At 38.8% G+C, this 26918-nt stretch overlaps 1 long non-coding RNA gene across 1 annotated transcript in view; it reads left to right on the top strand.

The window, feature by feature from the left end:
* The window catches only part of LOC122814867, a 325366-nt gene that overhangs the window by 55203 nt on the left and 243245 nt on the right, over window positions 1-26918 (top strand). The window contains exon 2 of the long non-coding RNA XR_006366917.1: window positions 3171-3373. This is a non-coding gene — a long non-coding RNA (uncharacterized LOC122814867). The remainder of the gene's footprint in view (window positions 1-3170; window positions 3374-26918) is intronic.

Here is a 26918-nt window from a genome sequence, read left to right as displayed (position 1 = left end):
TCATAATTTTTTTTTTTTCCTTGTATTACTTTCAGCCATCTGATAAGACTGTTTAAGGTGTTTTTCTGGGCCACAAGACTTGCAGTGCATGTATGGGTAGTGTTGATTGGTAGGGGAGGGGGAGATGTAAAGTTTAATGGACATGTGGAATCCGCAGATGGACCAGGTTTTGGCTGCATAACATTTGTCAGTTCTCATAAATCTGGGACAGTCTCATTCCATACATATTACATTTTCCTGTGGGAGAGCATGCTTGCTAAAATCCTTGGTATCCAGGAACGTTATAAACTTTCTGGGCTGCAAGTGGAACATGGCTCTTGCCAAAGGTAAGGAGTTCACAATAGGTCTTTCTCAGCATAGGGGTGCAGACTTACCTTTTGTTGACTTTTACTGCCTTTTTGGCTTCTGCGAGGTGAGTGCTATTATTGGTGTTGGTGGTGGTAGTGGCTTCATCTTGAGGTACTCTGGCAGTTGGGTGAGGTGTAGTTGGGCCACGGATGCCTTTTCACAGGCTGCATACTTGTTTGGTGTCATTGCCATGCTCCCCTGCAGTTCAGCTACTTGTGGTTGCAGTTTGATGTGTTGAAGGATCCGGGACTTATATAGCTGCGCCTGTATATCAGTTGCATAAACAGCTTTTATTATATCATGGGGTGAATGTTTTGAAAGGTACCAGTATCAAACACTTTATTTATCTTTTACTAATTCCACAAATAACTGTTATGTACTGAAACACAAAATATATATATATATATATATATATATATATATATATATATATATATATATGTATGTATGTATATATACAGTTTTATTGTCCAGTCATTGATTTGACATGACCTGAGACTTTCACTAGCCATATAATTGCATGAAAATCATTGATCTAGTATCATCTGGATCATTCTAAGAGCCAATATTCTTTATGCCTAACATGTTTAACTGTAGTGCACAATAGCTGCACTGGAGAGGTTGACTGAAGGAATTTGGAAGTTGATGCTGCTGGTTACAGCTGAGTCATAAAGTTGGAAAGGAGAAAGGAATATGGAAGACTCTTGCGGGTGTGGAGGGGCTAGCACTGTGAAGATGATAATTGTAATAAAATATATATAAGGTAAGAAGTGAGTTGGCTTTCATTCTAGTTGTGAGGTGCTTGTGGCTGTCGGTTGGTGAGCATGCGTGGAGTGGTGATGACTGTTACAGGGGTAGGGGGATGGTTGGGAAGTGTGGTCATCATACATCTCAACTGCACAGAGTTACATGGAATGCCCAGGTTTAGTTCTTATTTTGGATCATTTTTTTTTCCTTAGTGGTGAATGTTGTTGGTGTGGTTTGTAGAGCAACATTCCACAAGCCGAGTAGCAGCATGAGGAATGGTTATTGTCACGCATGTGCAGGTGCCGTTAGAGCAGCTCAATGAGCGGTGTCATCTAAAAGTCGAGTGCAAGGTGTACATCTTAACTATACAGATTTCGGCCTTCTCAGCACTTTGTATACTTGTCAAATGTCCCTGATTCCCTGACTTTACAGAGAGTCCATGACTTTTGTAGAACATATGGATTTTACATCATTCTTGGTGCGTTTCATAAAATGGTAGATCTCTGGTAAATCAGTGGCAAATTGTTAGGACTGAAGTTATAAATAGTGATGAACATTTGTGTTTTTGGGCTTCATACCTGTCAGAAAATTTATGCTAACGCAAAACCAAACTTTTTAGGTTTGTAGGCGCAAGATCTAAAAATTATCCCTTTTGGGTCATTTGTCTCACTTTTATATATGGCTTTGTAGAGATTTCTCACTCTAATAGATTGAGTGGTATGGCATGGGGACTAGTTACTGCCCCCGTGACAAATGTGGTGTTGCTGCATGTCTCTCAATTGGACATATTTCGTAGAATGTCCAGATGTTGCCTCATAATTTTTGTCCATTCTCATAAAATCGTGATCTTCTGGCAAACTATGACAACGGATTCCGGTCTAAAAAAATTATGATAACAGACACTTGAGTAGCGGACTTAATATCCTTCAGAACATACATGCTAATTTACTGGTACATGGGTATAGTATGCCCCTTTTCAGTGGAGGCCCAGGGAGAAATGCTCCTCAAATACATACACAGTGTATCACAAATATAAGGCCATAGTATATTTATGCAGAATACATACAATATTGAAGCAGTTAGAACTTTTCTACAATCAGACATAATACCTTGATGTTTTCACTTAAGGTCAGTGATTAGAGCAGAGGGATTCAAGCAGTGTCTGAAGTGTTTAGGATAAGCAGTTATTCTAACACTTAGTGGCTTTTATGTTGGGGTTGTTTGGTAGGGGCTCACACCAGCATTTCAGGGTAGGTGTTGAGTAGCATGGTACTATAACATGTTAATTTGGGGAGGTCTCAGGTAGCTCTATGCAGCCTAGCTGTTCCTCCGTGTGCTTTGTGTGGAGGGAGGGGGGCAAGCCATGCCATTTATCTAGAAAGTAGGTAAGACCTGGAGCTTAGCATCACAGTTTTAGTCTGTTTTAATACAATCAGGGGTTTCTGGCAAATTGTTATAATTTGAAGTTGTAAAATAATTATAGGCATTTGTTCAGACTTCACACCCTTTCACAATTCATACCTCGCAACGGTACATATTTTCACAGATTGCCCTTGGCTTTGGGCTTAATATGGCTAGGGTTTGAAGGCCTAATACGGGGTGTCCTTGAACTTTAGGCTGCATGCCCATCACGTGAGTCAGATTGGTGCAGAACCTTTATTTGGGATGAACGGACAGATGGTTTTGAACTGCTATCCTTCAATGGATTCCTGTTGATGCAACACCAGTTTGTTGGAATAGGACAGCTCTGTTTCACAGATAAATAGGGCTTTTGTTTGCCTTTTAAGTTTGGTAGGAATGATTACGGTGTAGTATATTCTGAGATCTGTTTGGGGTTTGGTTATGTTCTGGGGTGTTATGTTAGGTAAAGCCTCTCCTTTATCACGGATGCCACGCAGGTTCTGTAATGTCTGGTACTGTCAAAGATATGGAATGGTTAAATTATTCATTGCACTGACTGTTTTTCTTTCCAGTACCAAGCTAAGGAATGCGGCTGCTATAATGTGGAATATATGGGTATAAGGTGGAACCCTCTCTTGCATTTAGAGGATTTACTTTTGTCTTTTTCTTTGCAGATGGTGTTGTGATGGGTGTACCAGTTGCTGTGGTGCTACATGGTGAGCTCACAGATGGTGGAAGCAGTGGTGAGCAATGAGGACACACGAGGGTGTGCAAAATGGGCAACAGTTACTGGCTTGAAGGAAGTGGATTTCAAAGGTAATGGAGTCTGTTGATGTGGAAGTTCCAGTTGCTGGAGTGGCGCACAATGAGGTTACAGGTAATTTTATTTTATTTAGTGCTCATTAAAGCATGTCAGTGCTGGTGGGGTTCAGGGTGGGTGGGGTGGAGTCACAACAATTGCAGGATCATAGGAAGTTACTAGCATTAGGGCTATAGGCCCCTTATAGGTTAGCTAAGTACAACCCTTATTTCCACATGCACTACTTTCTATTCTTGTCCAAGAGGGACATGGGTGGACCCTTGCCGTGAATTTACGGTTGCCCATTTAGTTGTTCAGTTGACAGAGAGCCTGGTGAGTCAGGTGGGAAAGAGGAGAACATAATTGGGGAAGACATGTGGAAAGCAGGTGCAGCAGTGGAGGCACGCTGTCACAGGGGATGTGCCCACCACAGGGGCAGTGCATGATGTGGTGCAGATGGGGAAGCACAGATTGTGTATCAGCTGGTGTCCTGAAGGATGTGGATTCAAAATGTGATGGACTCTGCTGGAGGTGGATGTTTCTGCTGCTGGAGTCGTCCACAATGAGGTTGCAGGTAACCCTACTTTATTATTTAAGGCACATCAGAGTACAGTTTTGGAATAGTTTGGGGACAGGTGGCAATGAGGTATGTCAGGGCCAGGGTGAAGAAGGTTGGGGGTTTATGGAGAATTTACGGTTGTCCACAGGTAGGGCAGAGGCACAATATTGTGAGGTGGGGTCACATTGTGTGGGAATGGTAGTGAGTTTTCTGTGGCAAGACTATGCATATGGCCAGTGCTAGTATGGGAGTTTGGCACTGTTGTACATTGGATTTGTTAGCAGTGGGCAGGTCTTAAAGACTAAGGGTGTGTACATGTATGGTGATGTTGTTCCAAGCAAGGCATTGTTTAGGGGTTGCTAGGGGTGGCAGGTCATGTTTGTTTGATTTACTGGGGGAGGTGTATATAAATAAATAAATAAATACAATTCTAGGCGTGTAATATCAGGGTAATGGCAGATTAAGGCTGTCATGGAACTTGCTGGGCTCTTGAATTTTGCATTTTTTGGGAAATGGTTTGGCTTGTTGGCTGGCAAGATGGAAGGACATTTGGAGGGGGGGGTGTATAGAAGGGAAGGATGTTAGGAAGGATGTTACTGCTTGGAGTTAGAATCAGGCTGGTGTTGAAGGTTTAGTAGAAGTTTGGGGGGAAAATTATTAATTTCATTGGGAAATAGGGCAGTCACAGTGGTAACAGTTCCTGGTGTAGCAGGAGGGGTGCTTCAGGTTGACTTACAATGACTGGATGTGGTACAGGATTCCAAGCAGCTTTTGGATAGGAAGGTATATGGTAGGGCATTCCAAGATTTGGTTAAATTGTTTTTAGGTTTGGAAACATAGTACGGTAGTTCAGTTGGCCCAGATTAAGATGATAAGGTTATGTGATTTTACTAAATCGGGGATGGAGGAGCCATAGATTTTGGGGTTGGGGTGAATTTGCTAGAGTGAAGGCTAACAGACTATGGCTATTGACAAGATAAATTTTATTGTCAGGGATGTTTTAGTAATTGGGGGTTTAATGGGTTACAGTCTGGGGGGGTATTGGCATTATGGGTTTTGCATTGGTCAGCAAATACTGCATTGGTCATCGGATGTTTTTGTAATCTTAGACAGTGGGTATGGTTGAATTATTAAATTGAGCAGTTGAAAAGGAAATCTCATTTGGGCATTATTATTTCCTGTTTAGTCGTACACTTGGCAGGTTATCACTTGGGAATAATTGCAGAGATAAGATTGGTATTTAGGATAAATGTGGATATGTTTGCTTTGCAGAGGTTTTACAATGTTATGGGTATTACTGTGGTATTATAGAGGGTTCATTGGTTTGATTTCAATTGCTTCAGCAACTGTATACTTTGGAGGACAGGGTTTCAATATTGGTTCTGTGGAGATAGAGTACATCGAATGATGTTTGGCTTCAACCTTTTTAATGTACAGTTAGGTTGTTTTGGAAGGTTTTGTTGGAAGTCTTGGCATGCAGGTGGGTGGAGAAGATGGGCACGCTTGTCCCTCTTCTGTTCCCCCTCTGGTAATGGAGGTTAATTTCAATGAGTTGGGAGATGCACATGAGCGGTTGGACACTGTTTGACAAGTAAAAGTAAGCAAGCAGAGGTGATGACGTTGCTTATTTGGTTGGATGTTTATTTCAATGAGATGGGAAATGCAAGTGAGCAGTTGGATGCTGCTTGAAAGTAACCAAGCGGAGGTGAGGATGCTGCTTATTTGGTTGAATGTTTATTTCAATGAATTGGGAAATGCAAGTGAGTGGTTGGATGCTACTTGATAAGTAAGTAAGCAAGCAGAGGTAAGGATGCTGCTTACTTGGTCAGGGTGAGCGGAGTCACACTGCCCTAAGTTAACAGTAATATGGACATTTATGCTGTGATTAATAAATGAAAATATTAGTTAGTTAATAATGTTATATTTATGGAATTTCAATAAAGGTTGTCAAATGTCATTTGGTGTTATGTGTATTTATTGAAGGGGACAAATTATTTTAGGGCTGATGCCCCACCTGGCTTGAATACAATAAATAGTATTAAGCCTATATTAAAGTTAAAAGACTCTATTATTTAATTGCATATTTGGAGTTAGATCTTTAGTTTTCTTTTAAAACTATGATTTTAGTTTTAAGTATTTTAAAATGCTCCTCATGCATATCATTGGTAATTAAAGGTTTTTTTAAGGCTAATTGGTTCTATTTGATAGGCTGGTTGTGGTTTTAAACACTATTTAAGTACTCAGTTCATTGCCTGTATTGTTTGCATTGAAAAAGCGTCTTGAACTCGCAAGTTTTGCAGTGTATATTAAACAGTCTTGCATTTTGTGTAATGGTTGGACTTCCTTTGGTTTGTTTTTTGAGATTTAAAAGTAAGAATAATAAAGGATGGTAATTTATACAGCACTATATGCTAATGAATGCCATTCAGTTTACTGAACATTCATTTGTTTGACAAAATGTAATGCAGGTTTGTTTATGTGAATGTTCATTTTACTGAACTTCCATGTTGCTGACTGTTTTGTCGAAAGAGGTAAGTCAATTTATACTAGAGGTGGGAGAGTGTTGTGTGTGTGTGTGTGTGTGTGTGTGTGTGTGTGTGTGTGTGAGTATGTGCCTGTGCTCAAGTGTTTGTAGGTTAAGGTTATAGTGCGGGTTAGGTAAGAGGAAAGATTTAGTGAGTGTATTTCTGGGTTAGAGATAGAATAAGTGCAAGGGAAGAGGCTAAATTTGTGTATTTGTGTGCAATGGGTGCCCAAAGTCTCATGAGTAGTGGTAGTGTTATGGAAAGGGTTCTTTTAAGGTAAGGTGCATGATTAGGGGTAGGGGCAGAATAATGGTCAGGGTTAAGGTTAGCACACATCACTAAAGTAGGCCCTTCTCTACCTCTTTACTAATATGTGGTAAACCTAAACATAACCTTGCCCCTAATATTAACCAACACCTTATCTCAGATACACCCTGCCTATAACATTTTCACTATTTGGACAACTTTGGTCTAACTGCTGTAGTAGGGTTATGGTTTAGATAACACAAAATGAAATTGTTTTCTTTTTGCAATCATTTGTAAGTTCTGTGTTTTTATTGTTCAGTAATTTCAATGATTATAATGTTTTTGTCAATTTTATATGTTTAGCCCTTTTAACATTTCAAACATTCATGATGTAATCATGTTAATTGCTACCTGACTCCATGCAGTACTTCTCATGATAATTAGCTTTCCACAGGATAGCTTTGTAAAAGACAGGTCAAGTGTTGACCATCTGAAGCTGCAATAATACTGCTTCAACAGGCAAGTGATCTCTCAACTCTAGCAATAGCTATGTTTATTATTTTGAGCAGAGTAGACATGGGTGAACATTTCATAAATCATCTTAGCACAAACCTTATATTTCTCACATCATTCACTGTACTTATGAACATTCATATCTTAGCTCCATTACCCTTGCTAAAGTACATCATTTAGCATGCCATCTTTTCCATTTTCTGTAAGCCACAGTGCCACTCTCCAGATGGATCCCAGTGAGACTGTCTGTAAACAGCTGCTGGAAGAAGTTAAATATCCAGTTCATGACATCCCGGCAATAACAAACATTCTGGATGATTTTGATGCTCGTTCAGGGCTTAGGTGCATAGGTGTTTACTAGGCTAATGACTGCAAGGGCCTTTTTAAGCCTAGCCATGCATCCCAACTATCTGACAAGTTCTGATACCCTTGATAAGTGTAAGCATGGGCCCAGGAGATGAACCATATATAGGTTACCTATGTCCATTAGAGACATAGGTGCCAAACCAGGGTTAAATTTCTGGCTTCCCATCCAATTGGCCAAGTTGCACTTGAATTGGGTTAGGGAGAAACTCTGCTTCACATGGATGGGGAGCCTGTTCCATAGATGGGGTAGTCTCTGGGATACATACATATATCTCCAGCAGGTCCTATTTATATTACAGGCAAGGTTTAAGCCTTTAGAATGAGTAATTCTGGTGCTGTTTTTGTGGATATGCAGGGGGTCCATCACAGTGGGGTTTGACAATGCCCTGTATGACAGGTATAAATGTCCCCTCAAAAGCATGTAGGAGACACTATACAGTGTTAAAGCTTTGAGGCTGTATGCATAGGACATATTACTTATGCCTGTATTCTTTTAGTGAGGAACTTCTGTGGCTGTTCCAGTTGTTGGATATGTCTAGTCTTTGAGTTAAATAGTGAAAAGTGACTCATTTTTCTTCCTTTCCTACTGACCAAAGAACTTCAGAAAGCCCCACTTGCTTTCCCATCAGTTAGCCTGCATCACAAATACCAATATCTGTGTTCATAGTTCTATACTCTGTGCACTACAGTTAACCATCTAGTCCTAGTGAGATTATCTCATTGTGCATATGCATCATCTCTTCATTAACCATTGCTAGCCAGAATGTGTCCTTAATTTTTTTTTGTAACAAGCTCTTTAACATCATCCAAAATATCTATCCTTTCTCAATCACCACTAGTAAGCAAACAGTATAAGCCAACTACAGTTTATTTGAGACAGGACATATAATAAAGCTAGATAAAAGATTCTTCTGACACCTTGTGGTTGAGGGGTGAAACAACAAAATACTCTTCTAACCTTTAAAGTACAAGGTGACTTGAGATACTACAGTTTCTTGGCTTTTATTAGGGTATTTACCCTGAAATCATGTCTAAATCTTTTTTTTTTTGGAGAGATATTTTGGGCATAACTATCGAGTGATATCACTGTCATTTTCCAAAGTATCTTCACAAATGGCATATCCTGGATTATAAACATATGGGACTGGAAACGCTAAAGAAAGCTATGTATTTTTCTAGCTAATAAGGGACATAACTCTATGTAGGAACTTTCCAGGGTTATGAACTGTAGGACAGTCATTGACATGGGTCAAATGAGAAGGTAAAGTTGTTCATATTGGAAGACTTATTGTAACATATTAGTGGAATATATGCCTTAGAGCTATAATATACCTGAAACACAAATTTAATTTAGATCACTTTGGCATTTACAGATTTTGCTTGCTTTGGGATTTTGTCATTCACTTTCTGCTCAAGACAATTATAAATATAGGTACTCCACATCCAGAAACAGTTGATGATCACCTGTCTTCATTACTAGACCAGTGTGTTAGTGTCTTAATAGGTAGCCCACTTGTCTCAAGTACTGGAGGATATTCCTTCAGATGAGATGTTAAACTGACATCCCCTATACATGGGCTGGTGCAGCTCAGGTTGATGCAGAAGATCCCATGGCACATATTGAAAAGAGTAGGGGTTCCTTTATTTAATATAACATAAAATATTTACTTATTTACAAAATACATACATATTTGCAAGGACATATATATATATATTTTCTTACTATTTACTATTTTCTTACACCACCCTCATTGTTATTCTTCCATAACTGATACCCACTCCTTTTGCACAACCATATTGTGACTTTTCATAAAATATCTGTCAAAATTCAGTTCCCATTAAAATAATTTCAATCCAGGTTTCATTCCAAGCAACATATATTACCTATATTACATTAAAAAAATATTATCTACACTTCTCACATATTATTTCTTATTATTCTATAATATCCATACATAATCATATTTATATTTTTATGTTTACGTCATTTAATATTCTCAAAAAAATTTCTTAGCACAACTTTTTCCAGTTTCACCACTCGTTTACATTTCAAAAATGCTCTGTTGTCTCTTTCTCTCCACAAAAATAATGCACTCTTTCAACTTTCTAGCTTTATGGCACATTCCTCTTTAATGATAACTTTTTATTACTAGTCTCTACAGGAAATACTGACAATCTGCTATCTTGGTGCACTACTTTTTCCTTACCTTAGTGGCATTAATCACTTCATTCAGTACATTTCCCAATGAGTTTACATAATAATATTTTTTTCATCAAATTATTATACAACATCATTTTATCTTTCTTAAAATCATCAATTTCTTCTTTTTCATGTTAATATTTTTCTCTTTTTCTTATTCTCATCATGTCCTAGATTTTTGTACTTATATTTAAACATTCTCACTATTAAATTCTCATTCACTTCCTTCACCCACTTTAATACTCTATACAAGTTTGAAGACACAGAATGAATAACTGGCTTTAGTAATCCTAGTCCAGCTTCATCTTCACTCATATACAAGATACCTCTTTTTACTGGGTTTAATCTTGTACCCCATATGAAAGATAACACCAGCTGAACAATTTCTTTTTCACATTTTTCTGCAATCATATAAACATTTGACATATATGCTATTTTCCCATTGATATTAGATTCCCCAGATAAACCTTTTCCTGTTAATCTATACATCCTCCACAGAAGAGATATGTTTGCATTTCTTTTATCAAACCATCCCTTTGCATTACAACTACATAATTTTTCCCAAATTTTACTCCTAACAAAGACACTTCATTAAAAAACAAATCCACAGTTTTTACCACATCATCCAAACCCTTGCTTTTATCTTTTTTGAGGTCACTCTCATTTCCTTTAAATATACATTCTGACAAACCAGCACTTCCCATCATCCATATTTTGTTGTTAGCAATTACAACTATGTCATCTACATATGTCAAAACTATTGGAATCACCATCTCCTTCTGCATCACATATGTTCTTTCATTTTTCTAATCCAGTTCATTCATTGTTACATTTATTATCAATTAAAACAATATTCCACATATGGAACATCATGTCTAATACCACAGTTCATGCATATTTCTTTACTTAGCCATCAGTTCACCAGCACTCACATTCTATTATTTTGATATGCTGACGTACACACTCTTCCAATTGTATTATCTAATTCATACTTCTCCATGGCATCCCACAAAGCATCACATCCTAGTGTATCAAATACCTTGCTAGTATCTCATACTTTAAGTTTCACATTTTCCCTTTTATATATAATGTCATCCACAATTTCTGTCACAGTCAATAACAATTCCTGAAATCCATTCCATTTTATACTGCATGCTTTTTCTTTCACAATATCTTTCATATTTCCTTCCCTCCATTCTCTTCTGTATTATTCTCATAAAAAGTGCATAATATGTGTTATTTAATGTGATGGGTCTCCAATTTGTTTTATTCTTCTCATCTTTCCCCCATATACATGTTAATATTCCACTACACAACTTTTCATAAACAAACTCTTCCATTAACCATTCATTCAGAACAGTTACAAAATATTTTCTTTGCCAACTCTTTAATGTCTTGTACATTCCATAGCTTGTACCATCTAGGCCTGATACCAAATCAACATTTACTTTCCTAAGTAATTCATGCAATTCACTAACAGTAATTTATTTTTCAAATTCTTCCTTAACTCATTCTGGATTTTTTTTTACTTTTCATTCTCTTTTTTTTAATCTTTTTACTCTTATGCATATTTTCCACAGGATGTACTACAATACTTATAATTTGCTCATGTGTACTTTTTACCTTTCCTTTTAAGCTTTTCATTTCCCTCATTGTACTAATATCCTCCTTTACTGTTTTTACACAGATATGCAGATACCTCATCCATTGCCCCTTGTAAATAATATCTCTGCCTAAACAGTAATGCTTTATTTTTTTCTTGATTTCTTTTATATATATTTCTTTTCCATATCATAATACTCTCTTGCATCATTTTCTGAATTCTGTAATACATTTCTATAAATGTTTGCATACTTCACTGTCTCTTCTTTTCTTACACCATCCTGCCATTGAAAACAAAACACCTTTTATACTTCTTTTTTTTTTTACATTCAGTCCACCATTCAGACCAGTCCATCATGTGTATATCATCCTTCTGTACTTGCAATACTTCCCACTCACCAGTTTCATCCCACGATTTCTCATTTATTCCTTTTATTCCTTCTTCTAGTTTAATATACTCGCTTTCTTCCATCACCTCCATCCACATTGCTAAATGGCCTGAAAAAAACATCAACATCACAACTGTATCACTATCTGCTAACCCCAAGCCTCCCGATAATGCAAAGTAATCAATTTCACATCCCAGTGCTCCTCTTCTATACGTCCAGTGACTTTTGTTCCACACAGCTAATTTACCACATTTTATCATTTCCTGTATTTTCCTTACATATCTCTCTCTCTTTTTTTACATTTTTTCCCATAAATGACAATGAAAGTCCCTTGCAATTATAAATTCCCTTTTAAAACCACTACATTGTCTAATACATAATGAAATCATTTCTCTCTTTTCTTGCTAGTTACATATGCATATGACACTATAACTCCATAAACATGTTCGCTCAACCTTAAATCCACAACAGTTAACTTTCCCATCCTTACCAATGTTACATCTAGTATTTGCACTGTTTTTTTGCACAATACAGTCACTCCAGAACTACTTTCACTTCCTAAGTTCCATATTATGTTTCCACCTGACAATTTTCCTGTTTCCAGTCTTTCTTCACTTGTCAAAAATCTCACATACTCTAACAATAATATTCACATCACATTTAGCAAACCATTCTAGTGTCCCTGTTCTTACAATATTACCAATACCGATCACATTTACTGAAACTACTTTAAAATTGTTGTTTTTCCTTCTTTTTAAGTTTCAGGGAAATATTTTTAAATTTTCATTTTCTTATTCTTACTACTTCCATGATTGAATATTTTCCTGGGTTTATGTACAAATAATCCTTAATCCTCAGAATCAGATTTTTCACTGACTGGAACTTAAAAAAATTTTAATGTCAATCCCCTTTCTCCTGATCTCTCTTCCTGCATGCTCTCTTTCTCTCCCCTCAAATTCTCCTTTGTTTCTTCTTTTTCTACACTTTCTTCTTCACCTAGTTCAGCCTCTCTTCCGTGCTTTTGTTGTCCTTACTTATATATGTTTTCTTCCCTTTACCTTTTACTATTTATTCTTTCCAGTCCATCCAAAAGTGTCCCTTTTTATACAACCTACATTCAGGCATACACCTTCTTGCTGTATGTCCTTTCTCCTTACATTGCTTGCATTGTACCTTGCCACATTAATTAAATGAGAAAAGTCCCTACAAAAGAAAAAAATATTTAGGCTGGCCAGCATATCTTAGTGTCCCACTATGATCAGTGATCAGCCACACAAATAACATTTGGAAAGTGTTGCACCATATTATTTTCCACATTTCAAAACAGCTTCTAACCTCTATCCTCCATTCCATAAATTTCACTCATCTCTAACTTTTACAGTGTTATCAACAGTTTTATGCAAACCCTGCATGCAGTTTTTAACATTACTACCAGAAAACAAATACTATTTCCACATATAGATGTCCTTATTTTTTACACAGATCCTAAAGTTTTATTTTCAGTCTCTCAGTTTCAAGTGTTTAGTAAAAAAATATGTGTCCCAATATATATAAAAGACCAAATTTCTTGATCTTTAAAACCCATACATAATATCCGTCTATTACAGCATCATTTTCTTATTCTTATTCTCACAGTTAGTCTTCTCTTCTTTTTAAAAACAGTTTTACTTACAATTTGTTGCTGTTCCCCTTTTTTTCCTGCCATCACTGTTTCATATGTTTATTTGCTGCATTATCTGCTCCCAGAAAACTAGATACCTTTTCAGTTTGTTGTTTTCCTCTTTTACTTTCTTTCACTGCTGTTTACGTTTTAACTGCTGCATTCTCTGCTGCTACATCACCTGCTTCGTGCTCCAGACTACTATCCTCTGCAGTTCCAGAAATGTCATCTACCATCTCATCCCATGAAACAGCAGATCTGTCACCTGGATCATCCTACTTGATTATTTTTGAGAAACAGCAGAACTGTCAATCACTCTGCTCAATATTTTTTTAACAGAACATCATCTGCAAGCCCTCTTGACACCAATTCTGTTATTTACACTACTCCAACAGACTCACTTAATTCCATCTCCACTGAGACAGCTAAATGCTGCTCATTTGTATCATCCACCACACAGAAATCTTTGTTTACGTTCTGATATGCCATATCAAACATTTTTTTCACGCAATTATCATTTCCCACCTCCAAACTCTTCATAGATGTTCTCTCCTCATCCATGCTGCTGCTTCCCTTAGGCTTCTTCCTTGCTGTAGTTGAAGGCCTCTAGCACCATCTAACAGCTCCAAAAAGTAGGGAAAATTCTCCAGTGCCCTAGTCAATTTCCCCTAGAAGTATAACTATCACCTTGGGTCTCCCTGGAAAAAGGCCACTAGCCCCAATGAGTTAACCTGATCAGCAAATGATGAATAAATAAAATAAACAACCCATAGGTCATCTCAATTCTATAAGTATGTAAACACAGCTGCACTGACTGCACTCTCATGATACCTTTCACAGCTTTGTTCAGCTATTTGCACCTGAGATTACCAAAGAGCACATAGTCTTGCAATTAAAAGTTAAATCAGTTTTTTGCATTACCCCCATTCCATCTCCAAGAAAATGCCCCGTTGTTCATGCATAAGAGGCATTTTATCTCCTAAGCAGAAAAATTTACAGATATCAGGTGCAAGTTAACTGTGAAATATGTAGGGAAAGAGCAGCAGATTCCAAAGTTTTGACACTGCCCTTAAGCTCAACATTTGTGGATATTTACCAGATCTTATGGAAGAGAAGGAAAAATATCTGACTATTATCTAAGTGACCACAGTTCAATTAGCAAAGTAAGAGCATGCTTGTCCTGTCAGGAGTGTGTCAGTGAAGGACACATACTGCCAGTATATCCTGAAGGATAAATGGCATTGTGTAGGCATTCTAGGTGTGTTTTTGTTTTTTTTTTGCCCACCAGACCATCATCGGAAATAACTTGTGAATCCTAGTGGTGGTGTACATAGCTTGTTCCCTAATCTAGAGAGGGTATGAAATTAGGTCATTCAATTAATTTTTAAGGCTTTTTAAGGAGATGTCAGTGAGGACACAGGCAACCCTCATGGCTACTGGAATGATGGTCCCTCCAGATAACTCTTGTCTCTGAATTTCTGAGGGCTCATCACCATGAAGGAACAGATGGGATTCAGTCTGGTTGGGAGAGGCTTGCTGAACAGCAGGCATGGGTCATGAAGAATGTGGAAAAATGTGAATTTTGATTCTTCATTGATTTCTAAAGTTCTAGAGATAATTTTTTCTAGTTCACCAGCTGCTTGGCTCACCCCAATACACTCATCTATCCTTAACCTGAAACTTAAAAGACTTGGGTGTAACAAATTTCCGCAGGGATTAGATCATTCTTAGCATCTAATTGGATATCCTTATGCAAACTCTTCTCTGAGGTTTTGAGTGATTATTATTAAACACCATATAAAAATACTTGTGCCAACTATCCTATGCTTAATGCTACTCTGAATGAAGTAGGTCATTTCTGTGTGCAAACTTAGTGTATAATTTATTATATAACAATAATAACTTGATCAAAGTTTTATGCTGTGGGCTGATTACACAGGCTTCTTACTTTAAATTATGGCTCCCTATTGAAATGTTGGCACTCAAAATGTCAAGTGCTGACAAGCTTAAAAAAAAAAGACAAAAACACAGGAAAAGAGTTTATTTTGAAAATCACTCTTCTTCTTAAAATTTATTTTTGCAGGGGGAGTAAGCCCTCACACTAAACACACACACATACACACACACACACACATATATATATATATATATATATATATATATATATATAGAAGAACTCCAAGATTGCCATACCTCGGTGAAAAGGGAATACTCCGAGAAATGTAATCTCGTAGCTACTATATGTAAGTCGCATCTGTCAGCCATCCAGTCTCTGTATTTCAGGGCTCACTCTACTGAGTCTTGCCATTTCAAATGGTTGCCTACAGTATTATAACTCACTGGGCCAGATTCCAAAAGACTTGATCTCAGTCTAAGTCTGCCCTGATTCCAAAACTTTTGCTCTCAGTGTAAGTGACTTACTTTGGTGTAAGACCTATCTATAAACATGATTACTACAGGCACCAGATTTCAAAACATATGCTTTCAGTCTGCTTTCAGTGTAAGTGGCCAATTAACACTGACAGCAAGTGTTTTGGAATCAGGACCACTATATCCTTTGCTCATATATTGTATCTGTTTATCTACTAATTTCTTGCCATACATATTTAGACAACTGTCTGTGCTAAATATTCATTAAGATGCTTATCTTTCACAATGCTCACGAGTTTTCATGCTGATTTGTTACATACTTGAATCACTGTTCAGTGTTTCAAGTTGTTTTTTTTTTTTTTTTTGTTCTTTTTTTCTTAACAAATCAGTTAAGCAAATAAATGGAAAAATGTGAGCAGGGGACTTCATTTGAACCATCTCCATCTTCTCAGTTATTTGGAATGGTGTTCTTCAGAAACTATAATGCTGGAGCTATAAATTAAGAGTCCTTAACTGCTTCTATGTGGTCACAAAGGCCGGGAAAGCAAATAATTGACTTTAGGCAACTTTTTTCACGAGTAAGTTTGTTTTCTTTTTCTTTTTTTTAATTTTTATTTTCTTAACAAAGTAAAGACAGTCAGCAAAGCACAGTTGCCTCATTTGATTGACAATCCAAGTGCATGGCTTCATTAAGTGATTTATTCATGTTGTAGGCATATTAATGTGGAGGGGATAAAATCCAGGATTATAGGTGAAAACGTCTTAGCAGTTCATGCCCTTAATCCTATGTGCTTAACGTTCAGACTAGATCACATGCACAAAAATGTTATATGTGATCATTTGTCAAGTTTATGACCTCCTGACCTTCAAGAAGCTTGATTGCCATAAAGCCATGTTGAATGTGCTGGATCATTTCTGGTTTCCCTTTGCATACCATCATCGTAGGTTCATAGATGATTTCTAGGTTATCAGCCAAAGAGCCATTTTAAGCCTAGCCAAGCTTACCTCAAATTTACGAAGGTATTGCTGACATATGCCCAACCATGCATAAATTTACAACTTCCTATCTGTTGGTCCAAATTACATTTAAACATGATTAAGGATGAGGTCCCAGGCTTAATATTTATTTCAAAAGTGATAACTTTGTTATCCAACCTGACCGATGAGGACAACACACTAGGGACAGTGCATCATTCTGCCATGTTTGTGAGGATCAGGCAAGAATACTTGCAGCCCTGGTGGGCGTGTAAACTAACTGTTCCAGAGTGTTTGTATTAACAAAGTCCCGGAATCTCTTGCCTGCATGCTTGAGGTCATATACAAATCACATTTAATGTTGGTGTAGTTAAATTAATGCATGATTATTGCGTTGGGTTGAATGGGAACTGTCTCCAATTCATTAAAATATATTGTATGAGCTTCCTAGGTCATAGAGGGGAACCTATCTCTTGCAAGAATATGTATGGGACCTTACTTATGCTAAGTTAGACGTGGAAAGGATAAGTGTGTCATACTGTTTGACAAGCCTTGAAGTGTGTTATTATGGATAATTGATATGGTGACTGTCATAGCATATCTATCTAGTGAACTCACACTTCTTGCTACTTATGGGGCTAGCTTAGTGGCAAAGAGAGTTAGAGGCCATGGCTGTGCTATTCAAGAGGCATCCTGGGATATCATCAAGACCCACTGAAGCAGTGTTTCTGGCCTTAGGGAGTACAGTGAGGAACTGCTCTGAGCAGTTAGGGGAAAAAACTGGAGCTCTATTTATTGGCCAGCAGATTTTCTATATCCTCTGGTTCCGTATACATGGATCCATTTGCCATTAGTTCAGCACATTGTTATGTGTTGGGGACCTAGAATGGGCAGCCTAAACAATGGTTCATCTCTCCCTTGGAAATAGTGGATTTTCTGCCTGGTTACATCTCTTTAATACGGGCTAAGGGTTTTACTACAGGAAGACAAAAGGTATGGTGACAGTACAGGCAGACTATCTGCAATGGAAGGTGTGCACATGGCAACATATGTACATAAACTGCATTTTCATCACTGTATGCCATGTCCAAAAGGGGAGAAAATGCTATAGCAAAGAGAAAAGGCCACCCCTACTGTCAGAAATGGGATACTGTGGGACACTTTTTTTTTTTTTCTTCCTTGATCTAGAGACTGTGAAAGGTAACCTGGAAATAACTGATAGTGGCCAGTGGGAGAAGGTAGCAAATGTAGAAGTTAAAAAAGCATATTGCATGTTCAAGATTTTCATATGATAATTGTCATAGTCATTCAGTAGTACCATGTGCCTTTGTCTTCTCTATTAGTAGGGACCATAATTGTAAATGATCTGCTTTACTATGAATGCTTTTCTTTGATTATTTATTGGTCTGATTTTCTCACTCCCCTGACAAGCCTAAGGGATTTTTTGTTTGTATGACCACAGTGACATTCAGTATTAGTTGCAAATGTAATTTTGTGTCAAATACTGAGTATCAATTATGATGAACTATTATGCACACTTCTAAAAGGCAATGATGGATCATCTGGGTTAGCACATCATCTGATGCAGTAATTTACTTTGACTTTCTTAAGGCATATTTACAGCTGTCTGTCCACATCCTTTCAAATTCATCTTACAAGACTGTATTGAAAGGTTGCAGTTAACATCATGAGGTACAAAAAAAAGGTGATAATCTGCCATTACCAAGCATGATGACATTTACATCGCAGTTTGAGGCCTTGGTACCTACAGGAAAGATTGCACATTATTCTGTGATCAGTAAAGCTCATTATTGTCAAACACATCCATAACATGAAATAACATCTTTGAAAATTTCACAAGTTTCACTCTTACCTTTATCTATCTTGTTTTGAATACCTTTTTCCTTAAAGCAAGTTGGCACATAAAATACAAAACAACAAATTAACTTAGTGTCATATAAGGTACGGTCATCCAGATAATGCTGATAATAAAGGAGCATAACTGACACAAAACAAAATATAGTCATTAAAATACTGCCAGAGGGCCATGAAGCTCGGTGCAAGGACGGTTTTATTTAGCCTTGCGCCAAGTGCCCCCATTACAGATGGTGCAGCAGCACCATATGAATAATTATGAGGGCGTGCTGCCACACCTTCAACGTGCACATAAAAAGTGTGCAAGTGCAGGGGGCAAGTTTAAGTGCTCTACGGAGGTGGAAACATGCCCTCACAGTTGTACAATCTACTATGCTTACTAATATAGCCCACCTCTAAAAGTAAGCAATTAATTCAGTGTCCATGGATACTGAAATGTATGCTAAGCATACAAGAGTGCCCACGAACACTGAAATAAAATCAAAGTAGTAAACACACAAGCATGTAGCGGAATGTTGATCCCTGTCCTTAGAACTTTCACAATTAGATTTCCTGTGTCCCTATTTTACATTTGTATTGCTTCAATATCGAATGTGTAAGCGAAGCGGAGCATGTTTCTGCTTTGCTGCCCCCTACTTACACATCAAAATCAACCAAATAGAGAAAAACATGCAGAATTAATGTTAACATCAATAGTATAATGTTTTGAGCATCCTCCTAATGAGCAGGCATGCACGGTTCGAGGCCAACTATAGCACATATCATTTTCCATGTGGAATGTCGTTTTGCTGTATAACCTACATAATAACATGTAAATGGGAACTGGAGTACCACATGAAATGTTTAACTAATGTCAGGCAAAGTGGTAGTGTCATAATGAATAAGGCACTAGTAAGCAGGTGTAAGCACAAATAAGCAGTAGAAACCATATATAAGTACCAGTAAGCAAGTCTGAGTACGCTTGCTTGAGTGGAAGCAGTGCCCGGCATAGGAAATGTATACAATTATGTAGATGTATGTGCATGTGTATGTACAGATATATAAAATATATATATATGTATATATATATATATATATATATATATATATATTTATATATGAAGAATGAACATCGTAACAGTAAGCATACAAAAAAATGAGAAGGGAACCAACAGCAACTCCTGTATTATTTAGTGCTGCCAGTGTATGTCATACCCAGCTGGGCAGGGGTGAGCAAAGCACTGCTACTCACACCATAGGCAGGATACTACCAGTAGGAATAACATTGCTGATCTGCTAAGTCTACTTTATAAACAATCACAGGGTAGCCCCTGGTGGGACTACCCAAACATTGCTAGGATAGTTGGACCTCCGACCATTACACAAGCAAGGGCAGGTATGTTCAAGAACTAAATGGTGGGAGATCCTGATAATACATGGGTTGGGACAACATACGTGTAGGGCCCCTAATGCTGGAGTGAGGGCAATGTGTGCAGGTGTGTCATGGCTGTGATAGCAACCAGAAAATGGATGTTTGTGTGTATGTCAAACTCAGGTGGGGTGGAGGAACTATGGGTATGAAATTATGGATCCAGGCTTGTCAGGGTTGGATGGCCTGGTTCTAATTGGCCCGCCTCGTGGAGGTCAGCATGTTTGTTATAAGTATATATGCATGCACACATACATACATCTATATGTAGAAGTACATTCCCTGTAACACATTCATTCCTTTCGCAGACATAAATAACATGAAAGTGCCCCTACAAACCTTGACAGTAGATAGAATAATAGGTCGTGCATAAGAGGGAAGGGACAAAACTGCTAAAATGCAGAAGTGTGTACAATGTCCGAAGTCAGTGCTGTTCTCAAAAAATCAAATGTGAGGACTTTCTCACACATGGAATCATTCCTGTGATCTGCCTGCTACAGCAACGCCAATCACTAAACCGGTCCTATTTGTAAAATAATTTTGCCGAACCCGTACATTATTAGCTCTCAAGTGTAACGTGTGTGCTACCACATATTCATACCTATTAATTTATTGTAGTGTCATGTTCATAGGTTCATAGGTTCATAGGTTCATACTAGGCTATCTGCCCTAGGGCATTTATAAGCCTAGCCAGAGTGTGTGTGGCTTTCACCACCCCTTAGGATGAGAATACTATACCCATTAGTTTGCTGTGCCTCTGTCCAGCAGTGATACAGAGATGATTCCCGGGGTAAACCTACGATCTCCCATCCACTCGTCAAGATTTCTCTTGAACAGAGTCAGTGAGGGGCTCTGCCTCACATGGACTGGGATTCTGTTCCATAGTGTAGGGAGTCTCTGGGTGATGAATCTGTCCCTCCAGCACATCCTATTTATATCCGTGTTGAGGTTTAAGTCTCTTGCTCTCGTGGCTCTGGTGGATTTGGATTTTTTGAGGTGGAGCATGTCCATTAATTCCGGGTTGGACATGGCCTTGTATGTCAGGCACAGATCACCTCTGAGCAGACGGTATGCGACTGAATAGAGCTGGAGTTTCTTCAGTCGGGCATCGTATGACATATGTTTGAGCCCCTTTATCCTTTTGGTGAAGAAGTTTTGGGGTCTTTCCAACTGCTGCAGGTGTCAGGTAAGGTACATTCCGAATGGGGCGTTGTACTCAATCATTGGTCTGATAAGTGAAGAGTACAGGTTACAATGACCTCTCCTGATCTGGATGTGAATCCCTTCATGATCAGGTGGGCAATGTAGAAGGTCTTCCTAACCACTTTGGCAATGTGAGTGTCAAAAGAGGTTACTGTCAACTTGGGTCCCCAGGTCCCTGATAACTTCTTCCGTGTTTAATGGATTACCACCTATGTGGTAATTAGGGGTGACCTTGTTTTTCCCAAAGGGTATGACTATACATTTTTTGGCATTTAGCTTAAGGCCATGGCTCTGGCACCAGTTATCCATTTCTATGAGACCTTTCTGGAGGATGTCTGTGTCTGATGGAGTGTCAGTTATGGTGCCCAGTTTGCAGTCATCTGCAAATTTTGTCAGCCACAATCCCCCTATGTTTGCCTGCACTTCAGAAAAACAAATGCCGAACAAGAGGGGGCCCAGGACTGAGCCCTGTGGGACACCGCTCGTGACCGGCTTAGAGTCTGACATGACACCAGCAACTCTAATCCTGTGTGTTCTATCCTTGAGCCAGTTTGCAACCCATCTTGTGACATATGGGTTTACATCTAAGCTGGTGAGCTTTTCTATGATGCCCGAGTGGGGTATTGTGTCGAATGCTTTTGCTAGGTCAAGGTAGGCTGTGTGAACTGCCTTACCCTCATCAATGGCCTTAGTGACTGTTTCGAAAAAGTCGACCAAGTTCAAGAGGCAGGATCTGCCCTTGACAAAGCCAAATTGGGTAGGATCCAGTGTCTGTAGGTCCCCAATGTCTTTATTTATGAGTTCCATTATGATCCTCTCCATAGCTTTGCAGACAAGGCTTGTCAAGCTTATGGGTCGGTAATTTCCAGGGTCCGTAGAAGCACCGTCTTTGTGGAGTGGGACCATAGTTCCCGTGACGCCATTCTTTGGGCACGATCCTGTAGTAAGGCTAAGATTAAACAGCAGCCTTATGTGTGGGTTTAGTTCCTCATTGAGTTCGTAGCACACAGCCGGGACACCATCCGTCCCATTGATGCTGTGTTTTTTGCTTTAGAGAGAGCAGCTCTCACCTGGGCATCTGAGATGTTTGGGAGGCTAGACTCTGGTGGGATAGATATTTCTCCTTTTGGGGGGCAGGGAGGGGAGAAATTTGCACTGAACCTGTCTGCCAGAATGTTGGCAATGTCTGTGGGTTCAGTGATTTTTTTATCATTTTGGACTAATTCTGAGCATATCTGGGAGTTTCCACCCAGGTTTCTAACATAGCTAAAGAAGGCTTTATGATTGTCTTTTGTGTCATTAGCAATTTTTCTCTCAAAGTTGGCCTTGGATGATTTCATGAGTGATCGTAGTTTTTTGCTAGTATTGATCAGAGATGCCTTCCCATTTAGGGATTTTGTTCTGTCATGTAGTAGCTTTCTCCTCTTGTTGTAGAGTTTGTTTATGGCTGGAGTCCACCAGACCGGGCGCCTGCCTTTGGTGGAAAAGGTCTTGATTTTATTAGGGATTGCTTGATCCATACATTCCTGGAGGTGCTCGTAGAAGGCATTTGTAAGGGTTAATGGGAGTAATGACGTAATGAACTATAGAGTCTAATCTTGAAATAAAGACGTGTGTCCCAGGTGGGACAACCTAAAAATTGCGAATAGTGTCCTATTGGTCACTCATTTCACCAATGTTTGTGGACTAAAAGTTTGGTATGTCTGAGGATACATGGAGTGATTCAATCCATGGGATGGGTCTACAGGAGTAGGGAGTGGCCAATGTGTACTAGTGTGGATACACCGAGAATCCAACTGGAGAATGGATGACTGCTGTGCTAGTGTAGTGATGGGGTGGGTGTTTGGGGAACTAGGAGTCATAGGTATATGGGCATATATGCAAATGAAGCAACACAGCAATAGTGTAGTGGTTAGAGCATCCGCCTAACTAACAGACATTCCCATTCCGAATCCCACTGCAACACATATCATTTTCCATTGGTAATTTGTATATGAACATATTTTGACATCTGTCTGCTGTAAAACCTGCATAATAACAATTAAAAGTGAACTGGAGTGAAGTTTCAGTGACATAATGAATAAGGCACTAGTAAGCAGGTTTAAGCATAAATAAGCACCAGTATGCATGTTTAAGTGCGTCTGCGTGGGGGTATGCTTTCCCTTACAGATATGTATATATATATATATATATATATATATATATATATATATATATATATATATATATATATATATATATAGATATATATATAGATATATAGATATATATAGTTGCAGACATATATATGTCATATGAGACAACGTATGACATGGGTCCCATGGAGTAGAGAATGGGCAGCGTGTAGTGGTGTGTTCAGACCCGACCAGTACTCAGAGTAAGGATGGGTGCTGTAGAGGAGGTGTGGGTGGGGGAACTATGGTTAGCTAGTTATGGGTCTAGGTGTGCAGGTGTTGGCTGATGTGGGTCTTTATGGACAGCCCCAGGGATGTAAGAAAAAGTGTTCATTGGGCAGAGGCGTCGCCAATGAGCAGCCACACCCGCTACGAGTCCCACTGCAGCAAAGAGTAATCTACATGGCAAGGAACAGAATAACCAGATGTAGATGTATATATGTAGAGGAATGTGTGTGTATATCTTCATAGCTACATGGAGATATACCTCTCCCTCTCCATAGTACAAATGTATACATACAGAGACAGAATACATATACATACCCACATATAGATATATACATATGCAGACACCCATACACCCATATATTGTTAGATATATATAGACAGCAAAATATAAATATATACATGTATGCATAGATATACAGATATATCTGTATATAGTAATGTGTGTGTATGTATATATATATATATATATATGTGTGTGTGTGTGTGTGTGTGTGTGCGCGTGTGTGTGTAAATATAATGTATATAGCTAGGATATGATACTGTAGTTGCGAATTACATATGTTCACAGGCCGTGCATATGGGGGTGAGGGGTCCAATCAACAAATGTGTAACACGTAGCATCAACCCCCCCCCACCAGCTAGACCGATGAAGCATACAGACACACAATAAAAATAAACACACCACTGCTTCCCAGACCACAGTGGGGATACTGCCAGTGGGAGAGACCTGCCACATCTAATCTTGAAACAAGGACATCAATGACCCTTGTGGGACACCCCAAAAATGACTGATCATTGGAGTCAGTTCCTGTCATGAGTCATCTAACCAGGCTCTAGACATACATGGACCAGTAGGTTGTGCAAGCCTGATAACCCATGGGTTGACACAACGTACAACATGGATCCTGACACGTGGAGAATGGGCAGTGTGTAGTGGTGCCGTTGGACTCCACCTGCACCAACATTAAGGATGAGTGCTGTAGAGGAGGGGCAGGTGGGGGAACTATGGGTATGCAATTATGGGCCTAGGCATGCAGGTGTTGGCTGGTGCAGTTGTATTAGGACCGCCCAGGGATGTAAGTAATATTCCGAAATGTGCAGAGCTTACGCTCATACCTCTCATCCCCTAAAAGCAAATCCACTGGACAGGACATAAACCATAGGGGGAACAAATAGAGACCATACCTCTCAACTGTCCGTGATTATTAGGGGCGTCCATGATTTTGACTCAAATTTTAACTCTGTTCCTCTTAATCCCTCCTAAAACTAGTGACTTTTGGAGGAAAGGTGGTGAATTACACTTAATGAATAATGACAAAAATTAAGTGTTATAAACTCCTTTTACTTCAGAAAATGTGTATTAATTCACATGCTCTGATTCTGTCAATGTTTCAAGTTAATATATTAAAAGTGTCCCTGATTGTCCCTGAGTGTTTCTTGACTTGTCCCTGATCCAGTTGAAATTTTTCCCTACTTGTTTGAGAGGTCTGATAGGGACGGAAAGCACATATTCCACTTACAATCTTAGAAAGCTGATAGAATAATAGGTATGCATTAGCGTGTCTCAGCTGAAGGATGTGGGTTCCTAAACCCAATTACTTGTCTGTATTTAATGGTGTCAGTTCCCAGGTATTTGCCAGAGAAGTGCAGATTGTAAGAGGAACACACCAATAGTATGAAGCAAACTCTGGCAAGGCCGCGGATTCCATACAGTCGATCGGCATGCTCACACGTAATGGGCAGCCATTCCCGATATGGGTCCCACCGCAGCAAAGTCCAGTATAAATGGTTAAGTATGGTATGACCAGATGTGTCGTTGCATAACCCACTACACAACACCTACGATCACATGGTCACAACAACCCACTGTAAGCATGTAAGCCGATGTAATAGGCATCAGAAGGTATTATCGTAGTCTTCACCCCCACCCAGGGGTATGAGTGTCAGATGCAAACACCAAATGCAGTGCATTTGCAAGTGCAGGAGCAAGTGGGTCTAAGCCTGCTTGGGTCCAGTATGTGAGTATCACACTGGTGAAAAATGTAGAGGCTGAGGGTAAGAAACTGTATCCGGAGGTTAACATTGCTTAGCTCTGTGCAAAGCCATGCACACCTGCTTACAACTGCTTTAAAATGCTTTAATCACTCTGTACCCAACAGCTCATGTTCTGGCCAGCAACAAAATAACCAGTCTTTGCAAGGCTAGAACTCTGGACCCTGTACATCACAGTCATAGTAATAAACCACTACGCCATGATAGCAATACATATAAATGAGGTATTAGCAAACTAATCCTCACAAAAGGGAAATCAAATCAAATATGTGAACTGAATCTATGTACAGGGTAATGTGCTATATCCTGCCACAGAGCATAAATATGTGTATTAGAGTACTGCAGTAGACAGAGTGAGTCAACCCATGGGATGGGTCTACAGGAGTAGGGAATGGCCAATGTGTACTGGTGTGGATACACCAAGTATCCAACTGGAGAATGGATGACTGTTGTGTTAGTGTAGTGATGGGGTGGGTGTTTGGGGAACTAGAAGTCCTGGGTATATGGGTATATATGCAAATGAAGCAGCACAGCAATAGTGTAGTGGTTAGAGCATCCGCCTAATGAACAGACATTCCCATTCTGAGTCCCACTGCAGCACATGCCATTTTCCATTGGTAATCTGTATATGAACATATTTCAACATCTGTCTGCTGTAAAACCTACACAATAACAATTAAAAGTGAACTGGAGTGAAGATTCAGTGACATAATGAATAAGGCACTAGTAAGCAGGTTTAAGCAGAAATAAGCACCAATAAACATGTTTAAGTGCATCTGCGCGGGAGTATGCAATCCCTTACAGACATATATCTATATATATATATATATATATATATATATATATATATATATATATATATATATATATATATATGGTTGCAGACATATCTCTCTCTTTCTCTCTCTCTCCCTCTCTATATATATATATATATATATCTATATCTATATCTATCTATCTATATGTATATATATATATATATATATATATATATATATATATGTGTGTGTGTGTGTGTGTGTGTGTGTGTAGATATACACAGATATACAGCTATGACAGGAAACAGCACACAAGAATGACATATGCTTATAGACTATGCCAATGGAAGTGAGGGGCCCAAGCAAGAAACATGTATCTCGTAGCTTGAACCCCCCCCCAGTCGAACAGAGGAAACATACACACAAACCCGTAAACAATGTCATTAGTCCACTGCTCCCCAGACCACAGGCAGGATACAACCGGGGGTGTACACAGTGCACCCGTGAAATCTAATCTTGG

The sequence above is a fragment of the Protopterus annectens genome, chromosome 11.part0, assembly GCF_019279795.1.
Source record: "Protopterus annectens isolate FY-2018-M chromosome 11.part0, PAN1.0, whole genome shotgun sequence".
NCBI classification, from domain to species: domain Eukaryota; kingdom Metazoa; phylum Chordata; order Ceratodontiformes; family Protopteridae; genus Protopterus; species Protopterus annectens.
The sequence above is the reverse complement of the archived record's forward strand: the minus strand, read 5'-3'. Positions and strand labels throughout refer to the sequence as shown.